This window comes from Triticum dicoccoides, chromosome 3B (assembly GCF_002162155.2).
Source record: "Triticum dicoccoides isolate Atlit2015 ecotype Zavitan chromosome 3B, WEW_v2.0, whole genome shotgun sequence".
In the NCBI taxonomy this organism is placed as follows: Eukaryota; Viridiplantae; Streptophyta; class Magnoliopsida; order Poales; family Poaceae; genus Triticum; species Triticum dicoccoides.
The window spans coordinates 422257311-422276784 of NC_041385.1; positions in this window are offsets into that span (position 1 = coordinate 422257311).

The following is a 19474-nucleotide window of genomic DNA, read 5'->3' on the forward strand; positions in this document are numbered from 1 at the left end:
GGGAAGGCTAAATACCCTGCTGATTTTCTTGTTCTTGGCTCCCCACAAGATGATTTTTGTCCCATTATTTTTGGTAGACCCTTCTTGAATACAGCTAGTGCTAAGATTGATTGTGAAAAAGATATTGTCACCGTTGGCTTAGATGGTATGTCTCATGAGTTTAATTTTTCTAAGTTTCGTAGACAACCTCGTGATAGGGAACCACCTAGTAAGGATGAGATTATTGGTCTTGCTTCCATTGTTGTGCCTCCTACCGATCCGTTAGAACAATATTTGCTAGATCATGAAAATGATATGTTTATGAAGGAAAGAAGGGAAATAGATGAAGTGTTCCTCAAACAGGAACCTATGCTAAAACATAACCTTCCCATTGAAATTCTTGGGGATCCCCCTCCACCCAAGGGTGATCCCGTGTTTGAACTCAAACCATTACCTGATAATCTTAAGTATGCTTATCTTGATGAAAAGAAAATATATCTTGTTATTATTAGTGCTAACCTTTCAAAGCAAGAAGAAGAAAGATTATTGAAAACTCTGAAGAAGCACCGAGCAGCTATTGGATATACTCTGGATGATCTTAAGGGTATTAGTCCCACATTATGCCAACACAAAATTACAGTGGAGAAAGATGCCACACCAGTTAGAGATCCTCAACGACGACTAAATCCCAAAATGAAAGAAGTGGTAAGAAAGGAGATAGTAAAGCTCCTCGAGGCAGGTATAATTTATCCCGTTGCTGATAGTGAATGGGTAAGCCCTGTCCATTGTGTTCCTAAAAAGGGAGGTATTACCGTTGTTCCTAATGATAAAGATGAATTGATCCCGCAAAGAATTATTACAGGTTATAGGATGGTAATTGATTTCTGTAAGTTAAATAAGGCTACTAAGAAACATCATTACCCTTTACCTTTTATTAATCAAATGCTAGAAAGACTATCCAAACACACACATTTGTGCTTCCTAGATGGTTATTCTGGTTTCTCTCAGATACCTGTGTCAGCGAAGGATCAATCTAAAACTACTTTTACTTGCCCTTTTGGTACTTTTGCTTATAGACGTATGCCTTTTGGTTTATGTAATGCACCTGCTACCTTTCAAAGATGCATGATGGCTATATTCTCTGATTTTTATGAAAAGATTTGTGAGGTATTCATGGATGACTTCTCCGTTTATGGATCCTCTTTTGATGATTGTTTGAGCAACCTTGATCGAGTTTTACAGAGATGCGAAGACACTAGTCTCGTCCTGAATTGGGAAAAGTGTCACTTTGTGGTTAATGAAGGCATTGTCTTGGGGCATAAGATTTCTGAGAGAGGTATTGAAGTTGACAAAGCCAAAGTTAATGCTATTGAAAAGATGACATGTCCCAAGGACATAAAAGGTATAAGAAGTTTCCTTGGTCATGCCGGTTTTTATAGGAGGTTCATTAAGGACTTTTCTAAAATCTCTAGGCCTCTGACTAATTTATTGCAAAAAGATATTCCTTTTGTCTTTGATGATGATTGCGTAGAAGCATTTGAAATACTTAAGAAAGCTCTAATCACTTCACCTATTGTTCAGCCACCTGATTGGAATTTACCTTTCAAAATTATGTGTGATGCTAGTGATTATGCTGTAGGTGTTGTTCTAGGGCAAAGAGTTGATAAGAAATTGAATGTTATCCAGTATGCTAGTAAGACTCTTGATACTGCCTAGAGAAATTATGCTACTACTGAAAAAGAGTTCTTGGCAGTTGTGTTTGCATGTGATAAGTTTAGACCTTATATTGTTGATTCCAAAGTTACTATTCACACTAATCATGCTGCTATTAAATATCTTATGGAAAAGAAAGATGCTAAACCTAGGCTCATTAGATGAGTTCTCTTGCTCCAAGAATTTGATTTACATATCATTGATAGAAAGGAAGCTGAGAACCCCGTTGCAGACAACTTTTCTAGGTTAGAGAATGTTCTTGATGACCCACTGCCTTTTGATGATAGTTTTCCTGATAAATAATTAGCGGTCATTAATGCTTCTCGTACTGCTCCTTGGTATGCTGATTATGCTAATTACATTGTTGCTAAATTTATGCCGCCTAGTTTCACATACCAGCAAAAGAAAAAGTTCTTTTATGATTTAAGACATTACTTTTGGGATGACCCACACCTTTATAAAGAAGGAGTAGATGGTGTTATTAGACGTTGTGTGCCTGAGCATGAACAAGAACAGATTCTACGCAAGTGTCACTCTGAATCCTATGGAGGACACCACACTGGAGATAGAACTACACACAAGGTACTACAATCTGGTTTTTATTGGCCTACTCTCTTCAAAGATGCTCGTAAGTTTGTCTTATCTTGTGATGAATGCCAAAGATTAGGTAATATTAGTAGATGTTAAGAAATGCCTATGAATTATTCTCTTGTTATTGAACCGTTTGATGTTTGGGGCTTTGATTATATGGGACCTTTTCCTGCCTCTAATGGTTATACACATATTTTAGTTGTTGTTGATTACGTTACTAAGTGGGTAGAAGCTATTCCAACTAGTAGTGCTAATCATAACACTTCTATTAAAATGCTTAAAGAAGTTATTTTTCCAAGGTTTGGAGTCCCTAGATATCTTATGACTGATGGTGGTTCACATTTTATTCATGGTGCTTTCCGTAAGATGCTTGCTAAATATGATGTTAATCATAGAATCGCATCTCCTTATCATCCGCAGTCTAGTGGTCAAGTAGAGTTGAGCAACAAAGAGCTCAAATTAATTTCGCAAAAGACTGCGAATAGATCTAGAAAGAATTGGTCCAAAAAACTTGATGATGCATTATGGGCCTATAGAACTGCATACAAAAATCCTATGGGTATGTCTCCTTATAAGATGGTTTATGGAAAAGCGTGTCATTTACCTCTTGAACTTGAACATAAAGCATATTGGGCTATTAAAGAGCTCAACTACAACTTCAAACTTGCCGGTGAGAAGAGGTTGTTTGATATTAGCTCACTTGATGAATGGAGAACCCAAGCCTACGAGAATGCCAAGCTATTTAAAGAAAAAGTCAAACACTGGCATGACAAAAGGATACAAAAGCATGAGTTTAACGTAGGAGATTATGTGTTATTATTCAACTCTCGTTTAAGATTTTTTGAAGGAAAACTTCTCTCTAAATGGGAAGGTCCCTACGTTATCGAGGAGGTCTATCATTCTGGTGCCATAAAAATCAACAACTTCGAAGGCACAAGTCCGAGGGTGGTGAACGGTCAAAGAATTAAACATTATATTTCAGGTAATCCTATCAATGTTGAAACTAATATTATTGAAACTGTAACCCTGGAGGAATACATAAGGGACACTTTCCAGAACGTTCCAGACTCCGAAAAGGAATAGGTATATGGTACGGTAAGTAAACCGACTCCAAAACAACTCCAAAGGCAATTTTTATCAGTTTTGGAATATTTAAGAATTTTAGGAAGAAAGAAGTAGTCCAAAAGGGGCACGAGGCCCCCACGAGAGTGGAGGGCGCCCCCCCCCCCTACTGGGCACTCCCTCCTGTCTCGTGGGCACCTCGTGTGCCTCCCGGACTCCGTTTTCTTGTACGTTACATATTTTGGTCGGTAAAAATTCATTATATATACTCCCGAAGGTTTTGACCACTGTATCATGCAAATATCCTCTATTTTTGTTTTGAGCTGTTCCTGTTGCAGATTAAAAGCAAGATGTATTCTCAGGAGTCAGTTGGGGAGAGTCGGGGTGTCTCACCCAACACCAGGTCCAGGAGCAAATAGCGATGCCTATCACTTTGGACCATCAACGGAGGATGAGATGGAGGCTGATTTGAAAAGGATAGATGCCATGGAGGAGGATCAAGAAGTTACCTCTCGTCTCGAAGCATAATTCACTATGGGGGAACTACCTAGCCTAGCTATCCCTACTTCGTTCACCCCTTCCAACTTTAGATTTCTTTCTTATGAAAATATGAAAAAGAGTTTCACTTGTTCTCCAGAAGTTATGCAGCATCCTTGGGTAAAAGGAGCTTTGGCCGTTACGGGCAAGCTCTGTAAAGAAATTATGGACCTCAAACAACAAGTCAATAAGCTCGAGGAGGAGAACCGTATCCTGAAGGGCATCATCGCCAAGAAGATCATAACACCAACCGTGAAGAAGGAGAAATAATCATATGGGTATAGGCACTCCCCTTGGCAACTGCCAAGCTTGGGGGAGGTGCCCCAGTATCGTATCACCATCACACTCCTATCTTTACCGTTTTATTTAGTTTGATCCTTTTAGTAGTATCTTGATCTAGTAGATTGAAGTTTTGATATCAAGTAGTTTTGAGCTTTGCTTTGTGATCTCTTTTTGTAATCGAGTCCGTGAGCTATCTATAATAAAGATTAGTGTTGAGTCAAGGGCTTTGCTATGTTGCTATGATCTTGAGAAAGTAGAAAAAAAGGGGAGTTCATATTGATCTTATGGATAGTGATGACTTCACATATAGAAAGTATGAGACATAAAAGTTGTTGAGAGTTGATAAACGTAGTCTTGGTTATCGTTGCAATTAATAGGAAGTGATAAGGAAAGAGGGGTTCACATATAAATATATTATCTTGGACACCTTTTATAATTGGGAGCACTCATTAAGTATGACATGCTAAAAGAGTTCACGTTGGACAAGGAAGACAACGTAATGGTTTGTGTTTTCGCACATCTCAGTTAAAGTATATTGTCATTAACCTTCCAAACATGTTGAGCTTGTCTTTCCCCCTCATGCTAGCCAAATTCCTTGCACCAAGTAGAGATACTACTTGTGTTTCCAAACACCCTTAAACCCAGTTTTGCCATGAGAGTCCACCATACCTACCTATGGATTGAGTAAGATCCTCCAAGTAAGTTGTCATGTTGCAAGCAATAAAAATTGCTATCTAAATATGTATGACTTATTAGTGCAGAGAAAATAAGCTTTGTACGATCTTGTTGTGGAAGTAATAAAAGCGACGGACTGCATAATAAAGGTCCACATACAAGGGGCAATATAAAGTGACGTTCTTTTGCATTAAGATTTTGTGCATCAACCCTAAACGCACATGACAACCTCTGCTTCCCTCTGCGAAGGGCCTATCTTTTACTTTGTGTTTTTACTTTATGCTTGAGTCAAGGTGATCCTCACCTTTCCCTTTTTCATTTTATCCTTTGGAAAGCTCCTCATGTTTGGAAGATCATGATATATATATCCAATTGGATGTAACTTAGCATGGGCTATTATTGTTGACATCACCTAAAGGTGAATACGTTGGGAGGCAACACAATAAGCCCCTATCTTTCTCAGTGTTCGGCTGAAACTCCATAACCACAAGTATTTCGTGAGTGTTAGCAATTATAGAAGACTACAAGATAGTTGAGTATGTGCACTTGCTGAAAAGCTCTATTGTTGATTCTTTCTGATGTTATGATAAATTGCAATTGCTTCAATGACTGAGATTATATTTTGTTAGTTCCCAATGAAGTTTTTGAACCATACTTGACATTGTGAATTGTTTGTCACTTGAGCATAGGAAATCATATGGTAAAATCTATATATGTTGTTGTTATAAGAATGATCATGATGCCCTCATGTCCGTATTTTATTTTTATCGACACCTGTATCTCTAAACATGTGGACATATTTTTCGATATCGGCTTCCGCTTAAGGACAAGCGAGGTCTAAGCTTGGGGGAGTTGATACGTCCATTTTGCATCATGCTTTTATATCAATATTTATTGCATTATGGGCTATTATTACACATTATATCTCAATACTTATGGCTATTCTCCCTTATTTTACAAGGTTTACATGAAGAGGGGGAATGCCGACAGCTGGAATTCTGGCTGGAAAAGGAGCAAACATTGGAAACCTATTCTGCACTGCTCCAAAAATCCTGAAACTCCACGAACCCTGTTTTTGGAATTAATAAGAATTATTGAGCGAAAGAAATACATCAGGGGGGGGCACACCTTGGCCAGGAGAGTGGGGGGCGCCCCCCTACTGGGCACCCCCTGTCTCCTAGGCCCCCTGGTGGGCCTTCGGTGTCCATCTTCTGCTATATGAGAGCTTTAACCCTGGAAAAAATCATGGGCAAGCTTACGGGACGAAACTCCGCCGCCACGAGGCGGAACTAATCTAGGGCTCCAGCGGAGCTGTTCTGCCGGGGACACTTCCCTCCGGGAGGGGGAAATCATCACCAACGTCATCACCAACGATCCTCTCATCGGGAGGGGGTCAATCTCCATCAACATCTTCACCAGCACCATCTCCTCTCAAAACCCTAGTTCATCTCTTGTATCCAATCTTGTATCAAAACCACAAATTGGTACCTGTGGGTTGCTAGTAGTGTTGATTACTCCTTGTAGTTGATGCTAATTGGTTTACTTGGTGGAAGATCATATGTTCAGATCCTTAATGCATATTATTACTCCTCTGATTATGAACATGAATATGCTTTGTGAGTAGTTACATTTGTTCCCGAGGACATGGGTGAAGTCTTGCTATTAGTAGTCATGTGAATTTGGTATTCGTTCAATATTTTGATGAGATGTATGTTGTCTTTTCCTCTAGTGGTGTTATGTGAACGTAGACTACATAACACTTCACCATTATTTGGGCCTAGAGGAAGGCATTGGGAAGTAATAAGTAGATGATGGGTTGCTAGAGTGACAGAAGCTTAAACCCTAGTTTATGCGTTGCTTCGTTAGGGGCTGATTTGGATCCATATGTTTAATGTTGTGGTTAGGTTTACCTTAATACTTCTTTTGTAGTTGCGGACGCTTGCAATAGGGGTTAATCATAAGTGGGATGCTTGTCCAAGTAAGGGCAGTACCCAAGCACCGGTCCACCCACATATCAAATTATCAAAGTACTGAACGCGAATCATATGAACGTGATGAAAACTAGCTTGACGATAATTCCCATGTGTCCTCGGGAGCTCCTTTCTCATTATTAGAAATTGTCCAGGCTTATCCTTTGCTACATAAAGGATTGGGCCACCTTGCTGCACTTTATTTACTTTATTTACTTGTTACTCATTACTATTTATCACATCACAAAACTATCTATCACCTACAATTTCAGTGCTTGCAGAGAAAACCTTACTGAAAACTGCTTACCATTTCCTTCTGCTCCTCGTTGGGTTCGACACTCTTACTTATCGAAAGGACTACGATTGATCCCCTACACTTGTGCCATTTTTGAACTACATAGGCTAAATAAGAAGAAAAATGCCATTTTTGAGCTAACGTAGCAAATTATGCCATTTTTGACCTAACTAAGCTTATTGTGTCATTTTAGAGGACAACAAGCTAAGTATATGACATTTATGATGTTAGCAAGGTTATGATGCCATTTACGAATAAAACACAAGAGGAGGAAAAGAAGAAGAAGAAGAAGAAGAATAAGTTCTTCTTCTTCTTCTTCTTCTTCTTCTTCTTTTCTTCCTATTCCTTCTTTCCTTCCTCTTCCTTGATTTTCTTAATCTTATTATGTCATTTGTGGACTAAATAAGCTAAATTATGTCATAAATGGACTAAACAGGCTAAATAATAAGAAAAATACCGTTATCACGGAGGTGTAGGAATGGTCGGGGCTGCGCCATTGTTGGCAGACGGAGGTGAAGGACCGGTCGGGGTTCTGGCATTGGCAGACGCAGAAGGATTGGTCGATGCTGTTGGGGAATGTAGTAATTTCAAAAAAAATTCCTATGCACACACAAGATCATGGTGATGCATAGCAACAATAGGGGGAGTGTATCTTCATACCCTTGAAGATCGCTAAGCGGAAGCGTTTATCAACGCGGTTGATGTAGTCGTACGTCTTCACGATCCGACCGATCCAAGTACCGAACGCACGGCACCTCCGAGTTCTGCACACGTTCAGCTTGATGACGTCCTCGCCTTCTTGATCCAGCAAGACGGGCGAAGTAGTAGATGAGTTCCGGCAGTACGACGGCATGGTGACGGTGTTGGTGAAGAACAATCTCCGCAGGGCTTCGCCTAAGCACTACGGAAACTATGACGGAGGATAAACTAGAGGGGACGAGGTTGCCGGCACACGGTTTGGTGTTTCTTGATGTGTCTTGGGTGCTAGCCCTACCCCTCTATTTATATGTTGAGCCTTGGGATCGAAACTTGGAGTAAAAGCTCCACAAAGTCGGTTTCACCCGAAAGGCAAGAGTCCTTCTCGGACTCCAGGGCCAGACGCCAGGGTTCCCGACGTCTGGACCCAGACGCTAGGGACCCTGGCGTCTGGCACCTGGACTCCGTAAAACTTCCTTTTGCGCTTTCCAAAAACCTCATGGGCTTTCCCCTTTGGCCCAGATAAAGTGTTCTTGTGCCCAAACATTTCGGGAAACATCCGGAACCCCTTCCGATGGATTCCGGAACCTTTCCGGAGATCAAACACTACTATCCACATATCAATCTTCACTTCCGGACCATTCCGGAGTTCCTCGTCATATCCGTGATCTCATCCAAAACTCCGAACAACATTCGGTCACCAACATACATAACTCATAGTACTATATCGTCAACGAATATTAAGCATGCGGACCCTACGGGTTCGAGAACTATGTAGACATGACCGAGACACCTCTCTTGTCAATAACCAATAGCGGGACCTGGATGCCCATATTGGCTCCTACATATTCTACGAAGATCTTTATCTGTCAGACCGCATAACAACATACGTTGTTCCCTTTGTCATCGGTACGTTACTTGCCCGAGATTCGATCGTCGGTATCTCAATACCTAGTTCAATCTCGTTACTGGCAAGTCTCTTTACTCGTTCCGTAATACATCATCCCGCAACTAACTCATTAGTTACAATGCTTGCAAGGCTTATAGTGATGTGCATTACCGAGTGGGCCCAGAGATACCTCTCCGACAATCGGAGTGACAAATCCTAATCTCGAAATACGCCAACCCAACAAGTACCTTTGGAGACACCTGTAGAGCACCTTTATAATCACCTAGTTACGTTGTGATGTTTGGTAGCACACAAAGTGTTCCTCCGGTAAACGGTAGTTGCATAATCTCATAGTCATAGGAACATGTATAAGTCATGAAGAAAGCAATAGCAACATACTAAAGGATCAAGTGCTAAGCTAACGGAATGGGTCAAGTCAATCACATCATTCTCCTAATGATGTGATCCCGTTAATCAAATGACAACTCTTTGTCCATGGCTAGGAAACATAACCATCTTTGATTAATGAGCTAGTCAAGTAGAGGCATACTAGTGACACTCAGTTTGTCTATGTATTCACACATGTATCATGTTTCCGGTTAATACAATTCTAGCATGAATAATAAACATTTATCATGAAATAAGGAAATAAATAATAACTTTATTATTGCCTCTAGGGCATATTTCCTTCAATCTCCCACTTGCACTAGAGTCAATAATCTAGTTCACGTCGCCATGTGGTTTAACACCAATATTCACATCTGTATGTGATTAATACCCATAGTTCACATCGTCATGTGATCAACACCCAAGGGGTTTACTAGAGTCAATAATCTAGTTCACATCGCTATGTGATTAACACCCAAAGAGTACTAAGGTATGATCATGTTTTGCTCGTGAGAGAAGTTTAGTCAATGGGTCTGTCACATTCAGAGCAATACGTATTTTGCAAATATTCTATGTCTACAATGCTCTGCACGGAGCTACTCTAGCTAATTGCTCCCACTTTCAATATGTATCCAGATTAAGACTTAGAGTCATCTGGATCAGTGCCAAAACTTGTATCGACGTAACCCTTTACGACGAACCTTTTGTTACCTCCATAATTGAGAAACATATCCTTATTCCACTAAGGATAATTTTGACCAATGTCCAGTGATCTACTCCTAGATCACTATTGTACTCCGTTGCCAAACCAGGGCAGAGTATACAATAGGTCTGGTCCATAGCATGGCATACTTTTATAGAACCTATGACTGATGCATAGGGAATGACTTTCATTCTCTTTCTATTTTCTGCCGTGGTCGGGATTTGAGTCTTACTCAATTTCATACCTTTGCAATACAGGCAAGAACTCTTTCTTTGACTGTTCCATTTTGAACTACTTCAAAATCTTGTCAAGGTATGTACTCATTGAAAATCTTATCAAGCGTCTTGATCTATCTAAATAGATCTTGATTCTCAATATGTAAGTAGCTTTACGGAGGTCTTTCTTTTAAAGAACTCCTTTCAAACATTTCTTTATGCTTTCCAAAAAAATTCTACATCATTTCTGATCAACAATATGTCATTCACATATACTTATCAGAAAGGCTGTAGTGCTCCCACTCACTTTATTGTAAATACAGGCTTCACTGCAAGTCCATATAAAACTATATGCTTTGATCAACTTATCAAAGCGTATATTCCAACTCTGAGATGCTTGCACCAGTCCATAGATGGATCGCTGGAGCTTGCACATTTTTTTAGCACCTTTAGGATTGACAAAACCTTCTGGTTGCATCATATACAACTCTTCTTTAAGAAAACCATTAAGGAATGCAGTTTTGACATCCATTTGCCAGATTTCATAAAATGTGGCAATTGCTAACATGATTCGGACAGACTTAAGCATCGCTACAGTTGGGAAAATCTCATTGTTGTCAACACCTTGAACTTGTCGAAAACCCTTTTTGCGACAAGTCGAGCTTTGTAGGTAGTAACACTACTATCAACGTCCGTCTTCCTCTTGAAGATCCATTTATTTTCTATGGCTTGCCGATCATCGGGCAAGTCAATCAAAGTCCACACTTGGTTCTCATACATGGATCCCATCTCAGATTTCATGGCCTTCAAGCCATTTCGTGAAATCTGGGCTCATCACTTCCTCATAGTTCTTAGGTTCATCATGGTCTAGTAACATGACCTCCAGAATAGGATTACTATACCACTCGGGTGCGGATCTTACTCTGGAAGACCTATGAGGTTTAGTAGCAACTTGATCTAAAGTTTCATGATCATCATCATTAACTTCCTCACTAATTGGTGTAGGAATCACTGGAACTGATTTCTGTGATGAACTACTTTCCAATAAGGGAGAAGGTACAATTACCTCATCAAGTTCTATTTTCCTCCCACTCACTTCTTTCGAGAGAAACTTCTTATCTAGAAAGGATCCATTTTATCAACGAATATCTTGCCTTCGGATCTGTGATAGAAGGTGTACCCAATAGTTTCCTTTGGGTATTCTATGAAGACACACTTCTCCGATTTGGTTCGAGCTTATCAGGTTGAAACTTTTTCACATAAGCATCGCAGCCCCAAACTTTAAAAAATGACAACTTTGGTTTCTTGCCAAACCATAGTTCATAAGGCGTCGTCTCAACAGATTTTGATGGTGCCCTATTTAAAGTGAATGCAGCTGTCTCTAATACATAACCCCAAAACCATAGTGGTAAATCGGTAAGATACATCATAGATTGCACCATATCCAATAAAGTGCGGTTATGACGTTCGGACACACCATTATGCTGTGGTGTTCCATGTGGCGTGAACTGTGAAACTATTCCACATTGTTTTATATGAAGGCCAAACTCGTAACTCAAATATTCTCCTCCACGATCAGATCGTAGAAACTTTATTTTCTTGTTACGATGATTCTCCACTTCACTCTGAAATTCTTTGAACTTTTCAAATGTTTCAGACTTGTGTTTCATTAAGTAGATATACTCATATCTGCTCAAATCATTTGTGAAGGTCAGAAAATAATGATACTCGCCATGAGCATCAACACTCATTGGACCGCATACATCGGTATGTATTATTTCCAACAAGTCAGTAGCTCGTTCCATTGTTCCGGAGAACAGAGTTTTAGTCATCTTGCCCAAAAGGCACAGTTCACAAGCATCAAATGATTCATAACCAAGTGATTCCGAAAATCCATCTTTATGGAGTTTCTTCATGCGCTTTACACCGATATGACCCAAACGGAAGTGCCACAAATAAGTTGCACTATTATTATTAACTTTGCATCTTTTGGCATCAATATTATGAATATGTGTATCACTATGATCGAGATCCAACAAACTATTTTTATTGGGTGTATGACCATTGAAGGTTTTATTCATGTAAACAGAACAACAATTATTCTCTGACTTTAAATGAATAACCGTATTGCAATTAACATGATCAAATCATATTCATGCTCAACGCAAATGCCAAATAACATTTACTTAGGTTTAACACTAATCTCGAAAGTATAGGGAGTGTGTGATGATGATCATATCAATCTTGGAACTACTTCTAACACTCATCGTCACTTCCCCTTCAACTAGTCTTTGTTTATTCTGTAACTCCTATTTCGAGTTACTAATTTTTAGTAACCGAACAAGTATCAAATACTCAGGGGCTACTATAAACACTAGTATGGTACACATTAATAACATGTATATCAAATATACCCTTGTTCACTTTGCCATCCTTCTTATCCACCAAATATTCAGGGCATTTCTGCTTCCAGTGACCATTTCCTTTGTAGTAGAAGCACTCAGTTTTAGGCTTTGGTCTAGCTTTGGGCTTCTTTGCGGGAGTGACAACTTGCTTGTCATTCTACTTGAAGTTCCCTTTCTTTCCCTTTGCCCTTTTCTTGAAACTAGTGGTCTTGTCAATCATCAACACTTGATGCTCTTTCTTGATTTCTACCTTCGTCGATTTCAACATCACAAAGAGCTCGGGAATCATTTTCGTCATCCCTTGCATACGATAGTTGATCACGAAGTTCTACTAACTTGGTGATGGTGACTAGAGAACTCTGTCAATCACTATCTTATCTGGAAGATTAACTCCCACTTGATTCAAGCGATTGTAGTACCCAGACAATCTGAGCACATGCTCACTAGTTGAGCGATTCTCCTCCATCTTTTAGCTATAGAACTTGTTGGAGACTTCATATCTCTCAACTCGGGTATTTGCTTGAAATATTAATTTCAATTCCTGGAACATCTCATATGGTCCATGACGTTCAAAACGTCTTTGAAGTCCCGATTCTAAGCTGTTAAGCACGGTGCACTAAACTATCAAGTAGTCATCATATTGAGCTAGCCAAACATTCATAACGTCTGCATTTGCTCCTGCAATAGGTCTGTCACCTAGCAGTGCATTAAGGACATAATTCTTCTGTGCAGCAATGAGGATAAACCTTAGATCACGGATCCAATCCGCATCATTGCTACTAACATCTTTCAACACAATTTTCTCTAGGAACATATCAAAATAAACATATGAAAGCAACAACGCAAGCTATTGATATACAACATAATTTGCAAAATACTATCAAGACTAAGTTCATGATAAATTTAAGTTCAATTAATCATATTACTTAAGAACTCCCACTTAGATAGACATCCCTCTAATCCTCTAAGTGATCACGTGATCCAAATCAACTAAACCATAACTGATCATCACGTGAAATGGAGTAGCTTTCAATGGTGAACATCATTATGTTGATCATATCTACTATATGATTCACGCTCGACCTTTTGGTCTCAGTGTTCCGAGGCCATATCTGCATATGTTAGGCTCGTCAAGTTTAACTTGAGTATTCTGCGTGTGCAAAACTGGCTTGCACCCGTTGTAGATGGACGTAGAGCTTATCACATCCGATCATCACGTGGTGTCTGGGCACGATGAACTTTGGCAACGGTGCATACTCAGGGAGAACACTTTTATCTTAAAATTTTAGTGAGAGATCGTCTTATAATTCTACCGTCAATCAAAGCAAGATAAGATGCATAAAGGATAAACATCACATGCAATCAATATAAGTGATATGATATGGCCATCATCATCTTGTGCTTGTGATCTCCATCTCTGAAGCACCGTCATGATCACCATCGTCACCGGCGCGACACCTTGATCTCCATCGTAGCATCGTTGTCGTCTTGCCAACTATTGCTTCTACGACTATCGCTACCGCTTAGTGATAAAGTAAAACAATTACAGTGCGATTTCATTGCATGCAATAAAGCGACAACCATATGGCTCCTGCCAGTTGCCGATAACTCGGTTACAGAACATGATCATCTCGTACAATAAAATATAGCATCATGCCTTGACCATATCACATCACAACATGTCCTGCAAAAACAAGTTAGACGTCCTATACTTTGTTGTTGCAAGTTTTACGTGGCTGCTACGGGCTTACCAAGAACTGTTCTTACCTACGCATCAAAACCACAAAGATAGTTCGTCAAGTTAGTGCTATTTTAACCTTCTCAAGGACCGGGCGTAGCCACACTCGGTTCAACTAAAGTTGGAGAAACTGACACCCGCCAGCCACCGGTGTGCAAAGCACATCGGTAGAACCAGTCTCGCGTAAGCGTACGCGTAATGACGATCCGGGCCGCTTCATCCAACAATACTGCCGAACCAAAGTATGGCATGCTGATAAGCAGTATGACTTTTATTGCCCACAACTCACTTGTGTTCTACTCGTGCATATAACATCTACGCAGAAAACCTGGCTCGGATGCCACTGTTGGGGAACGTAGTAATTTCAAAATTCCTACGCACACACAAGATCATGGTGATGCATAGCAATGAGAGGGGGAGTGTATCTTCATACCCTTGAAGATCGATAAGCGGAAGCGTTTATCAACGCGGTTGATGTAGTCGTACGTCTTCACGATCCGACCGATCCAAGTACCGAACGCACGGCACCTCCGAGTTCTGCACACGTTCAGCTTGATGATGTCCTCGCCTTCTCGATCCAGCAAGACGGGCGAAGTAGTAGATGAGTTCCGGCAGTACGACGGCGTGGTGACGGTGTTCATGAAGAACAATCTCCGCAGGGCTTCGCCTAAGCACTACGGAAACTATGACGGAGGATAAACTAGAGGGGACGAGGTTGTCGGCACACGGCTTGGTGTTTCTTGATGTGTCTTGGGTGCTAGACCTACCCCTCTATTTATATGTTGAGCCTTGGGGTCGAAACTTGGAGTAAAAGCCTCCACAAAGTCGGTTTCACCCGAAAGGCAAAAGTCCTTCTTGGACTCCAGGGCCAGACGCCAGGGTTCCCGGCGTCTGGACCCAGACGCCAGGGACCCTGGCGTCTGGCACCTGGACTCTGTAAAACTTCCTTTTGCGCTTTTCAAAAACCTCGTGGGCTTTCCCCTTTGGCCCAGATAAAGTGTTCTCGTGCCCAAACATTTTGGGAAACATCCGGAACCCCTTCCGATGGATTCCGGAACCTTTCCAGAGATCAAACACTACTATCCACATATCAATCTTCACTTCCGGACCATTCCGGAGTTCCTCGTCATATCCGTGATCTCATCCAAAACTCCGAACAACATTCGGTCACCAACATACATAACTCATAGTACTATATCATCAACGAACGTTAAGCATGCGGACCCTACGGGTTCAAGAACTATGTAGACATGACCGAGACACCTCTCTTGTCAATAACCAATAGCGGGACCTGGATGCCCATATTGGCTCCTACATATTCTATGAAGATCTTTATCGGTCAGACCGCATAACAACATACGTTGTTCCCTTTGTCATCGGTATGTTACTTGCCCGAGATTCGATCATTGGTATCTCAATACCTAGTTCAATCTCGTTACTGGCAAGTCTCTTTACTCGTTCCGTAATACATCATCCCGCAACTAACTCATTAGTTACAATGCTTGCAAGGCTTATAGTGATGTGCATTACCGAGTGGGCCCAGAGATACCTCTCCGACAATCGGAGTGACAAATCCTAATCTCGAAATACGCCAACCCAACAAGTACCTTTGGAGACACCTGTAGAGCACCTTTATAATCACCCAGTTACGTTGTGACGTTTGGTAGCACACAAAGTGTTCCTCCGATAAACGGTAGTTGCATAATCTCATAGTCATAGGAACATGTATAAGTCATGAAGAAAGCAATAGCAACATACTAAACGATCAAGTGCTAAGCTAACAGAATGGGTCAAGTCAATCACATCATTCTCCTAATGATGTGATCCCATTAATCAAATGACAACTCTTTGTCCATGGCTAGGAAACATAACCATCTTTGATTAATGAGCTAGTCAAGTAGAGGCATACTAGTGACACTCAGTTTGTCTATGTATTCACACATGTATCATGTTTCCGGTTAATACAATTCTAGCATGAATAATAAACATTTATCATGAAATAAGGAAATAAATAATAACTTTATTATTGCCTCTAGGGCATATTTCCTTCAGATGCTTGTCAGAAGCCATGTTGAACCAAAGATCATTTCCAATAATGTCTTGTTAGCATGATGCAAACTGAAATGTGAATAGTAGTAACTAAGGACCATTAAAATCAAACTCACCGTGCCCGCCGGAGCAATCTGGGGCATCGGCGGAGGGGCCTGACCATTTTTCTCGCACATGGTCTGCACATTTGGTTCTCACGGGTCAGTCATATTAGTTAGTAATGCGAACATTACGTGCATGATTGGGCTAATATGCACAAGAAACGTACCACGATGAGCTCGTATAGGGCCCGGTGAGACACCTCGTTCCGGTTCCTCTCCTCCTCCAACAGCTTAGCCGTCTTCTCCTCCCTCTCCCTCTCCCTCTCCGCTGCCTCCCTTTTTGCCTCCTCCAAAAGCGCCTGGGTCTTCAATCTCTCTTTCTCAACCGCTGCCTACAACACACACTCCTCGTTAGCATTGTAATCATAGACGGACGCACACACAATGTAATGGAGGAAAGGTCAGAGAGTCCATATAACTAACCGCCACGGTGAGCTCCGCGGGCCGTGCACGAGGCGTTATCTCAGGATCAGAGCTACTCAGGCGCTTCTTGATCTGCGGGAGAGTCTTAGGACAACATATCAGTCCATCACCAATGGCTTGAGAGCCATGGGACCTCCAGCCACCAGATACCATCACCAGCTCTGTATCAAAAGGATCCTGGCTCGGGTTGAAGTCCTCCCCTTTCCTCGTCTTCCCCTCGTCTCTGTACTTCACAAGCTTGTGGTGGGAGGAGATGTTGGTGAAGTTCTCTGGATGATCTAGGTCGGACTCCGTGAATGCCTTGGCCTTCTTGTACGGGGCCATATGGGCCATGCCATAGAGGTCGAACAGAGTAGGCACATGCTTCTTGTGGTACTGCACCTAAGAGAGAGGAACAAAATATTAGTTAATTAGGGCTCAAGCTAGCATTAAGAATGATATTACTATGTAAATAGGTCATTTTGGAGCTAAGAAATGTTATTATGTCATTTTCGAGGAAAATAAACTAAGTTTAGGTTATTTTGGAGCTAAGAAAGATTATTATGCCATTTTTGACCAAAGTATGCTAATTATGTCATTATTGAGCTATCCAAGGTAGTTATGCTATTTTTTAGCTAACTATAACATATTTAGGCATTCTATAGAGCTATCTAAGGTTATTATGTTATTTTAGAGCTAATTATGTCATGAATGAAATGGACTAAGATTAGTTTAGGTCATTATTGAGCTATCGAAGGTAGTTATGCCATTTTTAACTAACTAAAGCATATTAAGTCATTTTATAGAGCTATCTAAAGGTTATTATGTCATTCTAGAGCTAAATATGTCATAAATGAACTATCCAAGGTAGTTATTCATTTTAACTAACTAAGCATATTAAGTCATTTTGGAAAGGATAAATGCTACCATGAAGAATGAAATTGCACAAATCATGTAGCAAACCACATACCCAGTTATCCCCGTACTCAAACAGGTTGGAGCTCCCTTGATGGTGTGGCACACCTTCCATTTGGTCGCGCTTATCCTTGGCCCTTTGGTGTTCGAGCTGCCATTCGGGAGAGCACCATGCATCCACCAACGCCTCCCAACAGTCCATCTTATCGACACACCATCTCGGGGGCACCTAAGTGAGTCAAGAGAAATTTCAGCGCTACGAATCAAATTAAGAAAACTAAGTTCAAGGCCTTAAGAATAGGTATAATTGCCGCCAAGTACTTCTCCCTACTCAGTAACTTGCTGCGACACTTCTTCTTGGCCCTTCTAATACCCTGCGAGGCGTAGTAGTCTCGAACGGCCTGCACCCGAGCCTCGTGCCGTAAGTTCTGAAGTAGGCGCTTGCACTCGGCTTCGACAACCATAGCCGCGGCCTCCTGTTCTCCCTCTGAAACCCTGTAGAAGGTCTGCAATCAAAGAAGACAACAATGATTAGTACAATCACTAGGCAGGTAGTGTTCATTTTTAATTCTGTAAAGGAGAAATTACCCAAAACCGATGGAACACAATGTTGGCCACCGTATCGCACGCGGCACCAGCGACCATCTCCCCTGGAGGGGCCGGGGCAACAGAGTACAGCTCCCAACTCAGTGCTAGCTGTGGAACCTGACCCTCATCGGGCATCGTGACCCACCCAGGGAAGTGCTGCCGGCAAAGCGTGCCAAGGACCTGGTTGGGCCTGCGGACACCATGGTCATGGGGGTATACCCAGCCCCTACAGTATGACAAGGCCAACGCATTAGATATTAATTTGAAGGAACATGAAGGCAAAAGGTTAAAAATAGTAAATGCACTTACTTCAACCCTTTAGGCGCAATCAACCACCTCTGGTCGGGGGTCGTCGGCACGAGCGACAGCTTTGTACAACCACGCTTGTAGACCTTCTTGCCCTTCTCAACCAGCTCGTCGTCGCTGTAGCTATCATCTAAAAAGTTGTCCTCGCTACCATCCTCCGGGCCACTAGCCTCCGGAGTCTCGAGGGAAGAAGACGGCGGGACCGGAGTCTCGTGGAAAGAAGACGGCGGGAGCGGAGTCTCGTGGGAAGAAGACGGCAGGACCAGAGTCTTTTGGGACGAAGACCCCGTGACCAAAGTCTTCTGGGACGAAGACCCCGTGACCAGAGTCTTCTGGGACGAAGACTCTAGGACCGGACTCATGTGGGGCGAAGGATCAGCGACCCGAGTCTGGTGGGCGAAGGATCAGCGACCGGAGGCTCATGGACCGGAGTCCGAGACGGGTCCACATCAGACGGAGTAGTCCTGTGGTCGGGTGAATCAGCTGAGGGTGGCGGCGAGGAAGGCGTAGCAGCCTTCCTACCTCTCCCGCTGCCACGTCCACCTCTACCAGTCTTCTTCGTCCTCCCCCGACCTCTCCCAGCCGAAGTAGAAGTGCCCGCCGCAGTTGTCTGTGTACTATCTAGCAGCGCTCTCCGGAGGGGCTGGGTGCAATAATGGAACCGCCCCTCATAGTAGCGCTCGCAGGAGGCTCGGGCGCTCTGGACCCTTGCCCACCATCCTGTCAACACCTGCAATGACAAAAAGTAAACGAAATTAGTACAACATAAAAAAATTGGATAGCTGACATGAACATAATAATATGTATATAATTTAAGTATATCATCATCATGAACATAATAAAAATACACCCGATCAACACAAATATATATGATGCTTTTGTATCATCATCATGTCCGGGGTCGATCGGGGTGTCAGGGTGTCGGGGTGTCGGGGTCGGGGTGTGCTGTCAGGGTGTCGGGGTGTGGTGTCAGGGT